Source organism: Trematomus bernacchii, unplaced genomic scaffold (assembly GCF_902827165.1).
Source record: "Trematomus bernacchii unplaced genomic scaffold, fTreBer1.1, whole genome shotgun sequence".
Lineage (NCBI taxonomy): Eukaryota > Metazoa > Chordata > Actinopteri > Perciformes > Nototheniidae > Trematomus > Trematomus bernacchii.
The window spans coordinates 9780814-9802540 of record NW_022987477.1 but is presented as its reverse complement, the minus strand read 5'-3'; the positions used below and the strand labels follow the sequence as shown (position 1 = coordinate 9802540).

Below are 21727 nucleotides of genomic sequence, written 5' to 3'. Positions count from 1 at the left end.
TCACCAACACGATTTCGCCATTTTTTTCGTGTCACACAGAACGATTTGAAAAGCAATGTAAATAATAACAAATTAGAAGGAAAAAGACATTTAAAAAAATACAGATTTAAGTATTCTGACACAGAACGATTTTAGAAGCAATGTATTTATATTGGTAGTATGTTTCGTGCCTGCACCAAATAATAACAAATTAGAAGGAAAAAAAGATGCCATAAAATACAGATTTCAGTATTCTGAGGCTCTGAGCCCCATTTCTTTTCCTCACTGACGGCAAAAAAACTCAGACATTATACAATTTCAAATAAAAGGGATAGGGTTAGGCTTAGGGTAAGATATTGAGTAAGAACATGTTTTTATGAACCACACAGCTTCTGGTCTTCCAAGACCCGGCCGGACAAAAAGACGTGTTGCAGGCACGAAACATACTACCAATAGAAATACATTGCATTTAAAATCGTTCTGTGTGACACGAAAAAAATGTGAAAATCGTGTTGGTGAACACGAATCAATAGATTAAATTAATTTCGTGACGAAATGCCGTGAGACTGGGTTGGTACTACAGTGTGTCCAGCGTTTCCAGCGGTCTCGTTTGAACAGACACGTTAAATGAAACGAATGCATGTGAACGGAAGACTTTTTTGAAAACGCATACTGTGCATAAACGCAAACGTTCCCGTGTGCACAACGCCTAAGAGTTTTGGGGCCTCTGGATTTGGGAACAGGGACTACTACAGCATCCTTCCAAACCTTTGGCACATGCTGTGTCTGTAAAGACATATTAAAAATGTAGTGGAACACAGGGCTAAGTTCTTTTGCGCAAAGTTTAAGTAGACGACCACAGATGTTGTCAGGTCCATGACTCTTATTTATTTTTACTAAACGGAAGGCCTTTTCCACTTCCCTCTGATCTATGTTAAAATGCTTATTGTCTTCAAGTTTAAGCTTCAGTTCAGATATATTATTACTGAAATTAAATGTGTCAAATCGAGAAAAAAAATTATTTAGGGCATTTGCAAACTCAACATCTGAATTAAAGCCATCCAGAGTCACATGGCAGCTATTCTTTGTTTCCCGGAGGCCTGTTATGGTTTTCATGCTACTCCAGACTGAGCCAAGGTTGTTTGCAGCCATTTTGTTTTGTAGTTCAGATTTAAAATTCTGTTTAGCTTTCAGAATTTCTATTTTAAGTTCCCTATTAGCATTATGCAGATCAGAGGCACTTCCCTGTTTAAAAGCTTGTTTCTTTTTCTGAATGCTGGACTTAACCGCCTTGGTCACCCATGGTTTGTTATTAGGGTATATTTTGACTTGCTTACACGGAATAATCATGTCTTTATAAAAGGCTGTATATGAGCATGTTACATCAACAAGTTCATCCAAGTCGGCACCACAAGACTCTTTAAACATATCCCAATCAGTGCAGTCATAACATTCCTGCAAACAGGCTACAGATTCTTCTGTCCAGACATTTATGTCCTTTGTCAATGTTTTCTCTCGCTTCAAAACTGTTTTGTATATGGGCAGTAAATGCACACAGTTATGATCAGCAGAGCCCAGTGGGGGTAATGGGACTGACTTAAAGGCTTCCTTTACTGACCCATAACACAGTTCTAATGTTATATCTCACACAGGCTCTGCCTGTACTCTGGACTCTATGGGTACTACTCTCGATCATGCTGTGCGTGCTTTCACCTACTGAATTTACGTAAACATAGCCGGCCAATCGGGGCGAGCCTACCTGAATGCACGCGCAGGCCCACAGTATATAAGGCGGCTACACCCGCCGCCCCACTATCCTTTTTCTCTTCAGACGAGCTGACAACCGAAGAGTTAAACGTATGAAGATTAGAAGATTAGAAGAAACGAAAAATGGACTCACCATTACTGGAATCTCGGCCATGCCCCACCTGCCCTGGTTTGATCACGGGCACCGATCTCCACCACCTCTGTTAGTGTTTGGGGGACCAGGATATGGCCGAGGCGGTGCCATTCACGTTCACCATTCACGTTCACCATTCCAGCGGGGTGGATGGCTCCGTTTGCCGTTGTCGGGCACTTCCGGGTTCGGTCCATGGAGGTCCACCGCCCTAGGTGATGACCATGGCGGCGGAGCGCAGCTGCTCCCAGCGGGCAGCAGGCTGGGCAGGGAGCTGAAAAGAGCTCTGCCACGCTACCGCATGACAGGGCGACTGCAAATAAACACGGGTGTGTTGGGCATCTCGCTCATTGCTGGAGATGCCCCCACCTCACCAGATCAGAGCGATTATTTGTAGCTTGATCGTGGCCGCCGCCGTTGTCTGCCGTGTGATATCCCGGTGAGGGATCACGCCGCATGGCACTTTCCAAAAAAGACCGTGTTGATCTCCTGGGAGCCCCCGTGCTTACGGAAGGGCTCTTTGGATCGATCTCCTTGGTCACGTGGGTGAGGAGTAGGCTGCTTCTTGCTCATCCCCAGAGGAAAGAATACTGTCCCACACTCCCCGCCCCCTCTGTAAACTCCAGTATAGGAGCCAGCAGGTGGGCGCGTGCACGTGAGTGGAATAAACCGTAGTGCTGTCAAAGCACTGTGCGGGTTCAAGAGAGTGATGTGTGTGTGAGAAATGCATTCAGTGAAAACGATTGCATTTATCCCAGAGTAAGAGTCATCTCTCTCCACATATCCACTTTTCACCATAATGTCCGTTTCAAAGAGATGGCATTTGACAGAGCCGCGGCCCCACAGGAGCTGCCGCGGTGCGTTCAAGAACCTCAGTAGAAAATCTGCCCTTTTTCTGTGTCAGCCCCCATGCCAAAACTCCCTTTTATGGAAGGTTTGGCAGCGGATTAGGCCACCAGAGAATACTACAGCTTCTTAGCTGTGGCTCCACAGCTGCTGGCATGTCCCCTGAACACAGTTTTGTGGGGAATGGAAGCCCAGCTGTGTACTGACAGAGTAGAGGGGCAGGACACTGAGACTGGGTTACTCACTCCAGCTTTGCGACGTCCCTCCTCCATTCAGGGGCAATAGAGAGGCAAATCTATCATCCTGGGAGGAGATAGGTTTCCTTTCAACAGAAAGTCGAAAAGAGGCCCTGTTGCAAGAACGGTGGGTCACGTATATAGTAACCCTAGTTCTAGAGTGATGTGTGTGTGAAAAATGCATTTAGTAAAAACGATTGCATTTATCCCAGAGTAAGAGTCATATCTCTCCACAATTCCACATTTTCCCATAATGTCTCGTTGAGATCGGCAAGGCCGTTTTCATACGATGTTAATTGGACACCCATTATGAGGCGCGGCCCCCGTGAGAGTGGCCACGGTGCGTTCAGGGACCTCCGCAGAAGAACAGTGGGTTACGTAGTGTAACTCTAGTTCTAGAGTGATATGTGTGTGTAAAATGCATTCAGTAAAAACGATTGCATTTATGCCAGATTAAGAGTCATCTCTCTCCACATTCCACATTTCCCCATAATGTCCGTTTCAAAGAGACGGCATTATGACGACGCGCGCCCCCCCCCCCGAGAGCGTGCCGTGGTGCGTTCAGGGACCTCAGTGAAAAATCTGCCATTTTTTTCTCTGAGTGGAGACTGCATTATAGAAAAACGGCCCTTTCTGTGTCAACACCCCATGGGTCAAACTTCCTTTTATGGAGGGTTTGACGGCGGAGTGGGCCACCAGAGAGTACCACAGCTTCATAGCTGCGGCTCCGCAGCTGATTGCACATCCCCTAACACAATGTTATGGGGAATGGAAAAGCAGTGGTGTATTAACAGAGCGGATGGACAGGACACTGAGACTGGGTTATTCACTCCAGTTTTGCAGCATCCCTCCTCCGTTCAGAGGCATGAGAGAGGCAAATCTGTCATCCCAGGAGGAGATAGGTTTCCTCTCGGCATGTGCACTCTCAAGTCAGAGAAGGGGCACTATTCCCTGTACTTCCTGGTTCCCAAGAAGACAGGAGAATTCAGGCCCTTTCTGGATCTCCAATGCCTGAACCAGCACATTGCATGCAAGAAGTTCCATATGTTAACTATGAAACAGTTACTGGGACTGGTGCAGCCAGGCGATTGGTTCACAACCATCGACCTGAACAACGCTTACTTTCATGGCGAAATTGCTCCAAGACACAGAAAGTATTTGCGTTTTGCCTTCCAGGGGGTAGCCTACGAATACAACAGACTGCCGTTCGGCTACTCCCTATCCCCACGCACGTTCAGCCACGACGCTGCAACCGCTGCAGGACCATGGCATGAGGGTGTTCTTTTATCTGGACGACCTCATAGTCATGGCCAGGTCCAGGGAATGGGCAATGTTTCACACAGCCCAATTGATCCTACGCCTAACCAAGTTGGGTTGAAAAATAAGTTGCGGTCAATTGGAAGAAGAGCTCCCCCATACCTCACCAGCAGGTAGAATATCTGGGGGTGATGCTCGATGCAGGCAGACTATGTGCCACCCTGACAGAAAGCAGACAGGCATCCCTGCTGCGGGCAGTCTGCAGGCTGCGTCAGGGGGCGACGGTGACAGCTTTGATCATCATGCAGACTTTGGGTCTCATGACGGCTGCTCACTCCGTAGTGCCACTCGGACTGCTGCATACACGTCGCATGCAGAGGTGGTTTACCGGCCTTCGTTTAGATCTTAAGACACAAACGACGTCTGGTGACCATCCCCCCCCTCAGTAGAGAGCAACCTCCGATTCTGGGGGTCCCCAGAGAATCTGCGGAGGGGAGCTCCACTGGGGCAGGTAACCTCCTATATCACAGTCTTCACAGACGCTTCAGTGACAGGATGGGGGGGGGGACGTGCCTAGAGAGAGCTGTGGGTGGTTGCTGGCCTCTGGCAGAGGCGCGGCACAGCAACCTCCTGGAGCTGCAAGCAGTGATGTTGGTCCTACAGCACTTCAAACCCTTAATACAGGGCAAATATGTGCTAGTAAGGAGCGACAACCGCACCACAGTGGCGTACATCAACAGGCAGGGCGGAGTCCGCTCAATAGCCTTCTTGACCGCAGCAGAGAACCTGTGGCTGTGGGTTTCACAGATTGTGTTGTCTCTAAGGGCCCTGCATATTCCGGGACGGGAGAACGGGGGGGCCGACCTCATGTCAAGAGGCGGACCCCTGCCAGACGAGTGGAGGCTTCACCCGGAGGTGGTGAAGCAGGTCTGGACCCAGTTCGGTAGAGCAGAGGTGGACCTGTTCACCAATCGGCGCAACAGCCACTGTGCCCTGTGGTTCTCCCTGGCTCGGTGGGACAACCCGCCCTTGGGGGTCGACACATTTGCACACGAGCCATGGCCAAGAAAGCTGCTTTACGCCTTTCCACCGCTGCACCTTATCCCCCCCCTCCTGGAGAGGGTGAGGCGGGAACAGCTGTCAATCATCCTGGTGGCCCCAGATCGCCGCCTGGCGCCGTGGTAACGCGGGGGTAACACAGATGATGGTGGGCCAGCCCTGGGCGATTCCTCAGGTCTGGGGAGCACTGTCTCAGGAAGCAGGTGCAATAGGGGCGTTACCCACTCTGGGCCAACCTCTCCAGGCTTGGCTCCTGAGAGGGACAGGCTGAGACAGGTGGGGCTGTCTGATAACGTTATTCAGACTATCCAAGCAGCAAGAGCAGAATCCACCACAGCTTGTTACAGGCCAAAGTGGGCGGGATTCCGGCGTTGGTGTGAAGGAAGGAGTCTAGAGCCTCTGTCGTGCACGCTGGGCTCTATTCTTACCTACTTACAGATACTGGTGGACAGGGGGCTGGCTCATTCCACAATTAAGGTGTATGCAGCAGCCATGTCGTATCCAGATGTATCCATAAATCTCTTAATTTTGCTCTCAAAGTGCACCAGATTGATGCATTTAACTTCAATATTTAAAAAAATATCTTGTGTTAGATCCACTCCCCACTTATAAAAATAGCACTTTACCCCTGCACCCCCTCTAATCCCAGATGCACCCTGAGTAATTTTGTTTAAGTACAATGAGCCTTTCTAAAATATACAGTAAAGAGACAAACCCACCAGCATTATAGGATATACTATATGACTTTGAGCCAAATTCTTGTTTTTGGGCTGTATAAATAAATTGACTTGAAACAGTTGCTGATTTAGAGTACTGGCACCTTTTTTTATTCCAATTCTAGCACTGTACACACCATGCTGTGATTTTTCCTACCATGGGATTATTGCCCTCTGATAATGCTTCAAAAGCATCCTTGGTTTCCTTGCTGCTGTTTGTCATATAAAGAAAGGAATGGAACTGAGGCGATTGGATACATTTGGTAAGCACATGCAATGTAGCTTCTGTATCCTGCAATTCTTTCTCTATCACTCTGAAACAAACCTAAGGCAATAGTACTGCTGCTGTAGCTTGAAACACACTGAAACAGATCACTGTTAAATTGTAGTGTTGTGTTGGTAGAGGTACTGGCCACCAGAAAAGTTCCCGGAAGTGAAAATGTGCAACATCAATTCAATGAATATTTATGGAAACTCTGTAACACTACTACATTACAGTGGCGGCCGGCCCTCTTCCCACATTCTAGATTGTCATTAAAAAATACTTTAATTTTATAAAAAAAAAATTAATGAACAAAGTATATTATATAGTTGGTGTCAGTTAACCTGTGAAGCCTGCAGCCCCCGCCTGCGGGCTTTTTCTTCACGAAACTGTGTCTCAGGGCTTCTTAACATTTAACAAACTATGAATGTGTCATACCCACCTAACGGGAAGAAACTCAGCTAACTGACGATATGAATCATTTTTACCGAAACAAAGCACAAGTCTCACAAGAAGCATCTAAATAAGCCCTTAGCAAAAACGGGCTAATGCTATCTCTGCTCATAACTCACAAAAACGATCTTTTATACTTCATACTATCTGCACAAACGACATATCATCTGAAAACTGAGATTCCACAGATTCCATTGGTATAAGTCTCATCACTCACTGAGCGAGCAGCCAGAACAGAGCAAGAAAACAACATCAGTTTTCAAAACCATAACAATAATTACGTCTTACCTTTGCTGTTTTGTGATCGAAAGTTGTGTTCAAGGGATTATTATTACTGATAATCCATCCTCCATTTTTGTCAAAAACCCTCAAAAGCGGAGATTTCATATGCATGCTTGTGAGAGCTACAACCCAGCTTCCGGTTTTGGGCATGCTGGCATGCATTCACCAATGGTAATGTTTAGATGGATTTTAGGGACTTCCCCTCGATTCTATTGGCTCTGATGGTTCAAAAGAGGTGTCAATCATCAAAATCGACCGAGGGGGGCCAGAGATATGGCAAATCCACCCAAATGACCCCAGAAGTGTTTTTTTTTGTTGCTAAACCTCTCTAAAAAGGTCAAATGTCACTTTCCTTTGCATCAATCTTGATACAGGGTACTCATATGTTATAGTTTGGATTCCTAAAGCTTTTACTGTAGTCTACTATCCTACCATTCAAGGGTGGTTTTCACTATAAGTAATCTTTTTTTTTTTGGACGGACACTATAATTTAAAGGAAACCTATCATGCTATATTTAAATGATATATTGTAGGGCCATACCTATATAAGGTATATTTATACGTTTCTGTTTTCAAAATACCAAACAGATCATGCATTTTAGCCATGCCTCATTTCGCTCTATGTGCTGTTTGCTGTCTACGGGTCTGATTCTGCTGACCACGCCCCCCTGCAGGAGAGGGGAGAAGTGCTCTGATCAGCTGCTGGGCTGTCAGAAGAGGGGGAGAAAAAGAGATCTCCATCCTCTGGGTTTTATTATATAGAGTCGTTATTCATTTGTTTTAAAGCTCAATAAATAACAAAGAAGACCTTTGACCGGCACTTTTCTAATTTTGTCCGGAAGATTTCAACTTTAACGGACATCTTGACCGGCGAAACAAACTGAAACTGAAACTCTGCCGCACGGTCCCCTCGTTCCTTGGAAGAGGCGGAGAGGTGGGTGTTTGTCATCTGCTGGTGGACTAACCGGAGAGAATTACAGTGCTTGCCTCGACGGGGAGGGATTGCATTGCAGCGGGAGCAAACGCTTGCCTCGGGGAGGGAGAAAGAAAGCCACAGCGGAGAATAAACAGAAGGGTAACCATGGTAACCAAGTCTTCTTCACTGCTTTTGTGGCAGACTACAGCGCCACTTACAGGCCTGGCATATGTACTACAGCGTCTCCAGCGCTTTCGAACGGCAATGGCCGTGGCTGTCTCCTCCTGATTGGTGGAGTTGGCCCAATAGCCGTAGCGCCACCGTCCTGACGCCAGGACAGTGTTCAAATCTGGATCAGTTTTTATCAGATCCGTTGCAGCCCCTTTTTTAGAGATTTGGGTATGGAGGAAAATAGAGAGGGTTGTGTTTTCTGACACTTGGTGAGTTCCCTGGAACACCGGGGACACATATTCATGTATAAAAGACGTACAAAAGTGCATTTTGCATGATAGGTCCCCTTTAAATTGTTTTACTATGTTCAATTACTTTTCTACATCCAACTCACAGGTGTATCATTGCTTTGAGAAAAAAAGATTATTAATTTATCCCTTTTAGAAGTGAAGATATAGTCATTTGTTCTGGGAATGTCATTTTCGAGCCTGAGACCTGAAAAACCAACACACTCTCACTCCATAAACCTCCAGGAGCGACGCTTGGTCAGGGTCCCGAGGCGTGCAGTTGGGACGCTCCTAGGCTCCTTCAGCTTCATAAACAGACGCAAATAGCTTTCAACTGATTGCAATGTATTCCCATCTGCGGCGGGATTTGACGCTCATGGAAGCACGGCATTCGTTTGTGTCGGAGGCTGTTAAAGGCAATGTGACCGTCCATTCCCATTGGATAACGGAGAATTGTACACCCGGAAGTAAGTATTCCCCTTACTGTCGATTGATTTGACAGTAATATCTCCACTACTCATCAACTAAAAAACACCAGATTATCCTTGTTAATTAAACGACATTGATAGGTTTTAGTGTGTGTACAATGCTTTTGTCACATTTTCCCCTTCAATTCTGAGAAACAAGTAGTTTTCTATGAGTTTTGGATGGCCGAAGACATTACATTACCCACAATCCTCTGTAGCAACCATAATTGCAACAGCTTCGGTTCATGTTAATTTACAAACTCTTCAACTACAACCGTAGTTATATTTAAAAACATGTTAGAAGGCCTCACGAAATACTTTAATGTAAATTAAAATGTAAATGTGAAGGAATTTGTGTATATTAAAGGTGGGTTAGGTGATTTTGGAGAAACCAGCTCGAGTGCGCTGGAATTTGAAAATACACAACCGGAAAAAATCTGCCACTTCCTTACAGAGCCCCTCCTCCAACACACACGAGTGCGCACGTGACCAATATAAGTTTGTGCACAATTGGAAGGCTGACAGGCAGGTAGGCCATCCAGTTATTTTAGCCGGGCCGGGTAAAATGATTGGTCGTGCTTTTTACAGTACTACGGCTTCCACAGATGACATTTTTTTATGGATTTTTTGTCAAAGCACTTAAGATATTCATTGCTATCGGGATGTTAAGAGCATTCCATGGAATATAACAAAAAGTGTATCTCGAGCCGGTTTCTCAAACTTACCTACCCCACCTTTAACTGGGTTTTTCTCTGGAAGTTTTTCCTTGTACAATGTGAGGGTCAAAGGACAGATGATGCCGTTTTTCTCATACTGATATTCCGCTATGCACGCTGGGATTTGGTGTTTATGCGATGTGAAATCCGAAAACATTTAAAAAAAAATTAAATAATACATTATTCCGAGTGTGCTTGCTTTTCTCTTTGAAAGTCATCACATAACGGCATTGTAATACACGTTTCGGCTGCATTAAATATTACATATCTGCCGTAGTTAACTCTATTTATAGAGCCCTGATGAGAAGACTTCTAGACAAACAGGAACTGCCGCCAAAACTGAAAACTTGACGTGAATCTTAAATATATAAGCAATTAAACATCTTACATTTCTTTTCACACAATACGTCTCCTTGCAGTATCAACACTAATTCGGCTGACTTTGATCCAATTGGTAGATAGGCTGTATTTACGCCAAAACGGTGCACAGCTGATAGAAAGGGACACCTACTGGTTAAAGCATGTTATTGCATTTTATAATTGTATTATTAGATATTAATAGGATCCCTATAAAGTATATTCTTTAGTCGTCGTTATTCTCTACTAATAGTTAATTAAAGACTGTATATAATGACTATTTTGCTTAAGCCCTGAGCCTGTTTTGACTATATCTTCACTTCTAAAAGGGGTACATTAATAATCCTTTTTCTCAAAGCAATGATACACCTGTGAGTTGGATGTATAAAAGTCAGAATCAATATAGATTTTATTTTAAAGTAAATTCAGATTGAACATAGTAAAAATATTTTTTTTTAATTATAGTTTCCGTCCAAAAAAAAACCATTACTTATAGTGAAAAACCACCCTTGAATGATGGGATAGTAGACAAAAATCTTTAGGAATCCAAAGTACAACATATAATAAGTACCTTGTATCAAGATTGATGCAAAACAAGTGACATTTGACCTTTTTAGAGAGGTTTAGCAAAAAAGACTCCACCTCTGAGGTGATTTGGGTGGAAATGGGGGTTTTACCGTTTCTCTGGAACCCATTGGTCGATTTTGGTGATTGACATCTCTTTATGACCGTTAAAGCCAATAGAATCGAAGGGGAATCTCCCCTCTCACTAACATGGCACAACAAAAGGGTGGGGGCTTTGCGCATGTAGTTTTGCATCAGAGCAATTACTCTAGCTCTGACATCTAGAAACGGAAAAGCAGTTTTATTGCTCATGGATTATCAGAAATCATTTCAAAGGGACACAGACACATTGGATTAACCTATGGATTAACTTCAGCAGCGTTTTTATCGTTTTAATGCCATTGAAGACCACGTTTGACCAGACAAAGACACAGGTGAGCCATGTTAGCATTTTTAGCTACCTAGCGCCACATGTTTTGATGTCTGTTTTTGTTTATAAAGTCGCGATTTCGTATAATTGAGTGATAATGAGGGTACCCTTCGATTCTGTGTCACCTCACGATGTGAAACGATGTCATGGATGTGCAGAAAAGATAAATAATAAGGTTTTGTGAGTGAATTTCGGTACAGTAATCTGTTAGCATTTTTCGCTCGTTGCTAATTCAGAGGCTCAGCGTTAGCATTGTGGGTTTTATTTTGAAAAAAAAAAAAAATGATCAGTTAGATGAGTTTCTTCCCGTTACATGGATGTAAAACATTCATAGTTTATTAAATGAACATGCCCTCAGACACTGTTTCCTGCAAGATGTTGCGGCAGTGCCCCGGTACCGGGGTCTCTCGGGTTTAACAGGTTAAGTGGGTATGACACATTAGTAGTTGTTAACCTGTTAAGCACCTAGCCTGTTTTTCATGTTTCAGGCTCGAAAATGACATGCCCAAAACAAATGACTACAACTTAACTTCTAAAAGGGTTATATGAATAATTTCTTTTATCAAAGCAAGGTTACATCTGTGAGTTGGATGTAGAAGTGTCAGAATCAATATAAATGTTTTTTATTTTAAAGAAAATTCAGATTTTACATAGTAAAAAACTGTAAATTATAGTGTCCGTCCAAAAATTATTTTTTACAGATAGTGAAAACTACCCTTGGATGATGGGTTAGTAGACTAAAAGCTTTAGGAATCCAAAGTACAACATATAATAAGTACCCTGTATCAAGATTGATGCAAAACAAGTGACATTTGATATTTTTAGAGAGGTTTAGCCAAAACCACCCCACCTCTGAGGTGATTTGGGTGAAAATGTTTTTTTTTCTATATCTCTGGCCCCACTTGCTCGATTTTGATGGTTGACACACCTTTCTGACCGTTAGAGCCAATAGAATCGAAGGGGGAGGCTCCCTTTCACACACATGGTAAGAAAAAAAGGTGGGGGCTTCGCGCATGCAGTTTTGCATCAGAGCGAGCCTGTACTCTAGCTCTGACATCTGGAAACGGAAAAGCAGTTTTATTGCTTATTACGTTGAGGAAGGCACCACTAGATTCAGTGTCTCCAGGACACCAAAAACGAGTGGTTGGCTGTGCATCTAGGATAAGTAATAAGGGAGTTAGAGTGAGTTTAAGTGCCGTTTTAGGTTAATTTAATTTAGAGTGCTAGCATTGTGGGTCTTTTTTGGAGAAAAAAAATTTAAAAGATCAGTTAGCTGAGTTTCTTCCCGTTACATGGATATAAAACATTCATAGTTTTATTAAATATTAAGATTCCTTAGACGTTGTTTCCTGCAAATGACGCGTTTATCCGCCCGGTACCGAGGGGGCCGTGCGTAACAGGTTAAATGTTAAAGGGCCCATGTCATGGCCATTTCCACTGATCATAATTACATTGTTGAGGTATACTAAAATAGATTTATACTGTGCAATTTTCCAAACTCACATTGGTTTCGCATACAGCATCTCTGTCAAGCATGTGTATTCAGCAGTATTCACTTTCTCCACTAAACGACTCGTTGGAGCTCTTGCCCCCCCCTCCCTGTGAGCCTAGTGTGCTCCGATTGGTCAGCTCGGCCACTCGTTCTGATTAGTCAACCACCAGAGAGGCTGCGCCCATGTCAGTGCTTTTCCCGGCTGCTCTCAGCGTAACATCAGTCTTATCATGGCGTCGGTACAGCGGTATATTTTATATACATATATATTTTTAACTGTTGTTATAGAAGAGTGTGACGGCCTCAGGGCCTTTGTCTTACGGTGGGGTGGAGCTGAAGAGGGTAATCAGCGCGATCACGGACACCTCCGTAGCCGGTGCTATTAATCCCAGCGGCCCGGAGTCTCTCTCCAAAGTGGCTGCAGAAGGACGAACTGAGCGACCCTCTCCCCTCGACCACCTGTCTCTGCATTTACTACAATAAATGTGCCGTGGTTTTGTAAACTCGTGTATGTCTCCTTGTCTTTCCGTTGTGGCCTACGAGCTACTCTCATAACAAAGAGTAAGTTATTTTTACCCGTTATAAACTACTACTGTTTGATGAGAAATCAAATCATGGTTTGCTATATATGAATTCAGGGAAGAAAGGATAGGCCTACTAAGTATTTCCATTAAACTTTATTTTTAGAAATGTACAAAATGAACATAAATATACATATATACACGGTATATCATCCATTCCTCCTCCTCGCATCTTGCCTGCGCACAGTCGGTGCGGTGCCTTTTAGCACCCTCAGTAGTAGTAGAATCCCTTCCCCGTCATGGATTGTCCGCCAGGATCTGGCTGGACGAAATCAAATGCAAATCACAAAATATTAGAGAAACTTAGTTGTTTTAGATTCGTTAGTAGTAGTTGTGTAATGAACAGCTTGCCTGCTAATATGCTAACCTAGCTTTGTTTACCTTGGTAGCTAACACGATATGAACGTTAGCTTGGAGGAAAGGCAACTATAATGCAGTGTAATAAAACTACTATGAACAAAAGCTAGTGGTTCATATTAGGCTAGCAATAACGTGTTTATAATTGCAATCGTATACGGGTATTCTGCTACGTTCGGTCATACAATGTAACTTGCATGAATACATTGTTTTGCGCTAGCATACAGCTAGCCTCGTTAGCTACATGCAGTATATGTACGGTCACAATGTACGGTAAATCACAGTACAGTATACTGTATGAGTATTCCGTGTGTGTGACTGCAGACATTCTCCTGCCATGACAAACATGTAAGGCCATCTGCTGACATTGTAGTTGATATATTTAAACGCTAGCAACGTAGCATCACAAAAATGTTTTTCTGACCGAAACTAGCTCTAGCTCCGTGTGTTAGATCGCTACGCCAGCTATAATGTAATTACGTTTCGCGACTGACCGGCAAATCACCCGGAGTATACTGTCAATAGGTATTTTGTGTGTGAATGCAGACATTCTCCTGCTATGAGATACATGTATGCAAGGCCATCTGCTGATATTAGAGTTGATATATGGAAACTCTAGCAACTTAGTTAGCACTGTGTCAATGGCTTAGCAGTCCAACACAGTTTACACATTTAAACAGTCTTGTTTGATAAATACACAAATAACAATGCAAACTTACAGGTTGTATACCCAGATCTTCCCCTGCTCCAAACGGTCCAAACAAGCTGTGCATATCCGGCCTCAAACTGGGCAATGTTTTGGAAGCTTTCGTCTGTGAAATGCCGGTTCTTCGAACCTCTGGAGGAGGAACACGACGCTGCTGGTGTGGCCATAGCTCTTCGGGATTGGTCCATTTCGTTCCGGGTACCGCATGACATCAGGCGGTACCCGGAACTAAATGGAAGACTCAAATGGGCAGTGACGTATCTCCAACGAGGCGTTTTGGGGAGGTATTTTCTGTGTTAGAGTTTTACTCGCTACAGGGTGTACTTTGAGGGTTTTGACTCTGCACACCGTTTACATGCATAAAAACCTTCATAACACACAATGGGACGGGTAATAACCGGAAAAGCATGACATGGGAGCTTTAAGAAGCCCAGAGACACAGTTTCGTGAAAATTGTTGTGTTTGCCCCCGCCGGTGGGGGCAATCGGGCTTAACGGGTTAAATGTATAATCTACGATAAAATGTAAAAAAATCGGGGATCGGGAATTCCTTTTTTTTTTATAAAATATTTTTATTATTTTATTTAACCTGTTACGCCCCGCCCCCCACGGTACCGGGCGGATAAACGCGTCATTTGCAGGAAACAACGTCTAAGGAATCTTAATATTTAATCAATTATGAATGTTTTATATCCATGAAACGGGAAGAAACTCAGCTAACTGATCTTTTGAATTTTTTTTCTCCAAAAAAAACCCCACAATGCTAACACTCAGCCTCTGAATTAGCCACGAGCGAAAACATGTAACCTAAAACTGCACCTAAACTCACTCATAACTCTCTTATTACTTATCCTAGATGCACAGCCAACCCATCAATTAGCATCTCCTGGAGACACAGAATCTGTGTAAACCCTCTCGGGAGTCGGGACAGAGAAAATGTCAGGAGTTTGGAAGTATTATAAAATTGAAAGCAAAGGCAGTGTAACAGCCAGATGCAATGTTTGCAAGGCGGAGGTTCCGCGTGGTGGAAAGAACAGAGCTACGTTCAACACGACCAATCTAATACGCCACCTGAGAAACAAACACCAACAACAACACGACGAGTACACAGCGGCCACTCAGGTAAAGGCACTGAAACAACCAACACTTTCAGAGACTTTTAAAAGGAAAGAGAAACTGCCCCAGAACAGTGAAAAGGCCAACAAAATAACAGCCAAGATAGCTCAATTCATCGCGTTGGATGACCAGCCGTTATCTGTGGTGGAGAACGTGAGGTTTAAGGGACAACTTGAATGCTTTTTCCTTTTTTTTCTCTTAATGCATTGCATAAAAATCGGATCGGGAAAAATCGGTATCGGCAGATTGTCAAAATCAAATGATCGGAATTGGATCGGGAGCAAAAAAAGGTGATCGGGACATCCCTAATACATGTTCTTTTTCAAGGACCTGGTTTAGCAAGAAGGCTAACTACCTGTAGCAACACAAGTGCTATATTTTGCTTCCCCTGCCTCCTTTTTCAAACGTCAGGATCAGACCAGTCTATGGACCAGACCCAGCATGGATCCACACAGATGTGAGCGACTTAAAGCACATATCAGAAAAAGAAAAAGCATGAACAAACTAGAGTCCACATGGATGATGCTATGCGACTAGACATGTTTAGGAAAGTAAACACAGCTGTCCAATGAGGGCTACAGGCAGGGGCGGACTGGGACTAAAATTCAGCCCTGGAAACTGACCCAGTCCGGCCACATGAAATGTCAAATGTTAGAAATCCGCTGTTTATTAGGCTGAAGAGGGAGGACACTCCTCGGATGTCTTAAACACATGGGACATCGTAAAACAGTAAATACACAAACATACAGTAGCCTACTATTTGTTATTAGTTATTAGAAATCAGCTGTTTATTAGGCTGCATTTATGCAGTTCAAGGGATAATTCTCACCCACCTCTTGCTCTTGCCCTACAGAGTTGAGCTGGTTCTTCCACCAGCTCAACTCTCTGTCCCTCATCATGAACGCAGGAGGCTGGCTGTATATCTGAACTCGCACCCTCATCATTCTCTTCATCATATTGCACTTGTTCTAAGCTGCTGCTGATAGTGCTTGTAGCAGCGCTGCTGCCAAAAAGGTCTGTCTATTTGCTACATTTATATGCTTCACCTGCGAGTGACTTCACCTTTTTTTCTCTTGCCTTCTCGGCCCCGCCTTTTTATTTTCGTTTTCTTTGATTTTAATCCATGTTTTTTCATTCTCCCTGTCTGCCGTCTAATCCCTTTTCTTCGTGTGGCCGGTCTGTTTTCTTCTTCGTGTGTGATTATTTGACAGATAAGAACCACACAACTGCATTAGCGGCCGCTGTCGCCCTCTGTCGGCCGTCAGCGCAATTTAAATGATGACGTTAAACAATTTATTTTTAAAGGGCTGGCCGGCCGTCAATGGCCCTTGACGACCGGCCGTTCTGTGGTTCTCCAGATTATACAGATGGCCAGTCCGCCCCTGGCTACAGGATAGGGATCAGCAGGGGCGTCGCCTGGACCTGGAAACATTCGGGGCTGAGCCCACAGTGGCGGTGTAGGTACCAGAATCTGTTCGGGGTTCGTTACGCTGCTTACCAATGACGTCACGCATTGGCTGTACAGCAACCCAATAGGACATTTTACATGGCCAAATTCCGCAAAGAATATTACAAAATAACAATAAACAGTACTGTAAACATTATGTAAATAACCCAATTTGTGTTCTGTGAAACTGAAAAGGATATTACAGTGTTTTTTGTTACTTTTCGTTGGCTGTTGACAGGAAGTTGTTGTTGCTATGGAAACAACATGACGGAGAAAAAAGTAATATCTTCTCCATATAAAGACGTAGAAAGTAAAGAATAACGTGGTGGCCTACCAGATCTGTTACAATGAAGGCTCGATAATCAGCTCACGACATATAGGTGTGTCGTGTGTGTACAGAGTTATAAAGGTTGGTATAAAATCCTTGTTAAATCGGAGAATTAATTCGGGTTACGCCAGAGGTGGCGATATATGCTCCAAGTGGAAGCGATTCGCCATTAAATAAAAGAAGAAGAAGAAGAATTACGCCATCTGGTGTCACAAACAAACGTGTGCCTGCATTAGCTTTGTTACGGCAATGGATTGTGGGAGATTCTCATAACATGTGAGGATCTCTCGAGGGTAAGGTGCCTGTATTATTTTGGTGGACAAAATGTATGTTTTTATTTTATAAGGACTATAACAGGGTTGCCAACTTTGGGTACCTGGCTGGAGTGAGATTTTGATATCATGGGTTTAATTCGGTTTAATTACACATATGCGCACGAAATGACTGCTATCGTGTCAGCAGCGGGACCTTAGCATATAGGATATATATACAATATATACAAATACACAATAATGGACACAGACTATAAAGGACACACAGTTTCATTCACTAATGAAAGTCAAACATGTTTGTTTCCACTGTTTTATTGTGTGCCTGTCGCGATAAGCAATTAATTGACTTATCGTACGATAAATAAAAATGCACACACACAAACAAATCTACAGACTTACTCCAAACTGCCAAATATATTAATTAACACACTCTCACTCTCATATACTCTTTGACTCTATTTTGGCCTAGTAGAACAATAAGCAGCAGACTTTTACTTTTTTATCATTTCTACTGGATTTTAGATCTGCGCATGCGCAATACGGGTCGGCAGTTGCGGCTCCAGAGTATTTTTGTTGGGTAATCTATGGTAGGGCTAACCCATACAGTGGTGGGGCTCAAGTCAGTATTTGCAATGTAATTACATACACGCTCCCCCCGACAGTGAAACGCCACGCGTGAGGTTTAGATCATTTCCCTGTCTCAATCCAAATTGAACTGTATGAAATAAAAAGGCACATTTGTCTTGCAGTAAATAAAAAGGGCGACCTGGAGCCAATCCTGCAATTTCCCCACAGGTGAAAGGGTTGACATGCTGAAGACCCAACCCCTGCAGGGGGGTCTGGGGGGATTCTCCCCCAGGAGATTTTTTGAAATACTAACATAAAATACACATTCTGGTACTCTCTTGAGAAGAAAAATAAATAAATCTATTACTACACGATATATTTAAACAAATTAATTAATTTTAGTTTTTTGTGACTTTGTTCTGAAAGCTGAACCTGCTGCTCCTCACAGAGAGAAGAGGGAAGAGGCTGTGTGAATTACTTTACATTGTGGATAAGGGTGGATAGCCCCCATTGTTCTGTGTGTCAAAATGAAAGACAGCCCACACACCTATCAATCATCAAACCGTGGGGTCTTATTTCATTACGTGTTGATTTCTATCAACACGTAATGTTGTATCGATGTATAGAGATGTACTACCGCAAAAGTATTCTCCGTCGGGACTTCCTGCAACAACACCACGCCGTTATCGTGATTCTGATTGGCCAGAAGACATTATCAAAGATGTTTTATTGAGAAGATGATCACTACGTGACAAAAGTTTTCAAAACCGTTTCTAGTCTTCGGTATTCTTGTTTTTGGCGTGAGAATAGTTTGGGCAGCGTGAGAGCGTGAGATTGAGAGTGAAAGCGTGTGTCACACGCCAGATGCGTGAGAGTTGGCAACCCTGCTATAACGTTTTGTTGTGTTTGTTTAGTTTAATGTTAATCGTTTAATGCTCACACAGCAGCATGTTTTTTGTGTGTTTGGCTATTGGTTTTATATGATTTATCAACGTGATCATCAATAGCTAATCTGAGCTAATAAGCTAATGGGAGAGCTGCTCCACACGATGCCTCGACTACAAAGTCTTCCATGTTTCTACGCTTCTTCCTCTGTGTCACAGTTTCGGGAATATCAAGATCATTGCACAGGGCCTTGGTCTTGCTTTCTCGTCACTTCTGTAACTTTTCAGTGTGTTCTCAACTGCTGTTTTGTAATTTACTGCCTGCACCAAGTCAATTGTTTCTTTCTGCAGGTATTTGTGCAGGCCCTGAGTGGTTGAGAGCAGTGTCTGGAACAGGACAAGCATGTAGATGGTACTGCATTTGCAAAACTTGCTTTCCAGCCCCTTTGCCAGAGGGGCTGAAAGGCTCCCTAAAGTCTTGATCAAAGCAGGGAGGTTTTTGACATGCCCAGCGAACAAGTTATTTGTCCCCTACCTCTAGCTGTTTCTGAAATGTTTGCAATCTCTAATGGTGGAGAAGAAAGAGTAGAGACACTCCAGGAGATCAACGCAGGTATGTGAGTTTTGTACACCAGTTTTTTTAAGTTTAATGTTTCACATTGCTTATGAAAAATATACTACCACTATACGATCACTGATGTTTTGTTGTTGACTGGACACTTATTTTTTTAAAGAGATGGCATGTGAGGATCTCTTAAGCAATGAAGCTCACGTGTCCTTTTTATATGCTGTCCATTGAAATGCAGGAAAGTAATCACCAACTGTGAGTGATCTGTTGCCGAGGGGACACTACACCGGAGTTACATAAGCAGAGGTAAAGTACTATTTTTGGGGGGAACTCCCCCAGGAAGATTTTTTTTAAATATTGAAGTTAAAAGCATCAATCTGGTGCACTTTGAGAGCAACATTAAGAGATCTATACATCTCTCAACACCCATATGTCAAAAAAAATCAAAGAATCAGAATCAGAAACAGGTTTATTATTTAAAAACACTTGATTTTCCAATTAAATCATAAACTATGTCAAATTATTAGAAGTTGTTAGTAATGAGATTAAACTGAAAAAAGGGATGGAAGGAGGAAATAATAATCCCTCATCACTTGCTTCCTTCCTCACTTGCTGCTTCCTTCATCACATTACCTTTCATTTGCTTTGTTTTTTCTCCCCATCATCACTCGCTGTCTTCACACTCTTTATTGTTTTGTAGGTGGAAGTGTTAGGCTAAATCGCCTTGGTTTGACCTTCGCAAATCGGTCGACGACCTCCCCATGGAGGGTGACATGCCTGTATGCCAATTAATATTTTTTCCCCAACTCCAGAAAACCTGTTTTGAAGCTCCTCCAGCATTCTGTCGAGAACTGGAAAGAAGAGCCTTGTGTATGTTTGAATTTTCATGTTCTCGAAAAGAATCCAATGCACGCTTCCAGTTTGTGTATCCTGAGGTGGTGAGGGTGTCCCTTTGATCCCTTGATTGCTTTGGTTTGCCATATAGTCTACAACTAAAGCAGAATGCTGCATTGGCAGTGGTAGAATATTCAACCCATTTAAAAGTATCAAACCAACTTGGTTGAAATTATCTCTTTTGCTGGCCAAACATGCCGGATGGAAAACAGTGATGTCTCACTTGCCTTGGCCCTGTATCTGCAGTCCCTAAATCAGTTCCCCAGTTACCCATTGACTCTTGTCTGTTCTAATGTTCCTGTTCATTGTTGTTCTTATCTGTTGTATCTCCTTCTTGTGTGTCCCTTTCTCCTGTTCTCCTTTCTTCATCCTCTACTATTTTTGGCTCATCTGTGATGACTGTGTAGGTAAACACAAACAAGTATTTAAAATCAGTTTCCAGCTCTGTCAAATAAATGAATTTCAAGATACACAAATTTGTCTTCATTAAAATGAGTGTCACCACACTGTCACAAAATATAATACTAACCAATTGAAAATAGTTAAATTGACATTGGAAACCTCTTGTACAGTAGATATCACTGTTAGTAGTTATCTGCCAATAGGAGAGAATCATTCCTATACAAATGCAGTTTGAGTAATTCACTTAATATATTTACTTAACACTTAAATATAGTCATTTTCACGTAATACTCGAATAGTCATCTTTCTGCATTCAAAACTAAGGAAAGCTGTACAATTTGACATGATAATGAGGAAAAAAGGCCTCCGACAATGCAGATTTTTTGATCATATCAATTTTAAGATGGGGGTCGAGGCTTAATATTTGGGAGCATAGTGTCCCTTGTCCCCTTTCAGGAGCCCTACTGGATTAGCTTTGATCTGAAATCTTTGTATATAAAAAGCTTGTTAGCTGGCTGTCCATCTCATAATGTTCACATAGAAACTAGCTATCAATAGGAAATATCAATCAGAATTATAATTTCATGCAAAAATCTGTCACAAAAAGAGGTTGCACATTTAAATTCAGGTGTTATGGCAACGTCAGTGGCCAAACAGCCACATTTACTGCTGCAAATACGTTCAAACGTGCTGTCGACAGTAAAGCAGTGACAACTAGGCCACCATTTAAACTGACTTTTCTCAGAAATACTGTCACATAACATCCATATATTTCAGTGCTAGTTTGATGCTTAGCTAAGCTAACTATGAAACACTTTAACTGACAGGACTCAGGATCAACTGTGTACTGTAAGGTAGCTTCTAGCTTCCTGTCGAACAGTAAGTCAACATTTCCCAGAGAGCTTTCTTTGAAATCACCAGGTAACGCTAAAAAACACAACATTTATATTGTATGACAAAGTGTTTATTTAAGATATCTGGCTCGCTATAGCTACTTGCTAACGGTTTAGATTACCCGTGCGATTCAAAGTAACGTCAACGTAGCTGTAATTTATGCTTTGCTTACATGTTCGCATAACTTGTAAGTTTACTGACATGTACATACCTTGTTCACCTGGCTCAGGTGGTGGCTCTGGGGTTGTTGTGTGAGCCACCACTTGAGTATTGCCGTCTTTTTTATTGAAAACATGTCTAATGTCCATCTTCAGAATCTCCGCGT

The 21727-nt window shown here is 42.9% G+C and overlaps 1 long non-coding RNA gene across 2 annotated transcripts; it reads left to right on the top strand.

Moving 5' to 3' along the window:
- Positions 1-16944: 16944 nt before the first annotated feature.
- On the top strand, positions 16945-21296 carry LOC117496900. Of its 2 annotated transcripts, XR_004557326.1 has the most exons (4): positions 16945-17214; positions 18996-19257; positions 19451-19518; positions 19913-21293. It is a non-coding gene; the product is annotated as an uncharacterized LOC117496900 (long non-coding RNA). The 2 variants fall into 2 exon arrangements; XR_004557325.1 differs by lacking the exon at positions 16945-17214 and having other exon boundaries at positions 18657-19257; positions 19913-21296.
- Positions 21297-21727: the final 431 nt, after the last annotated feature.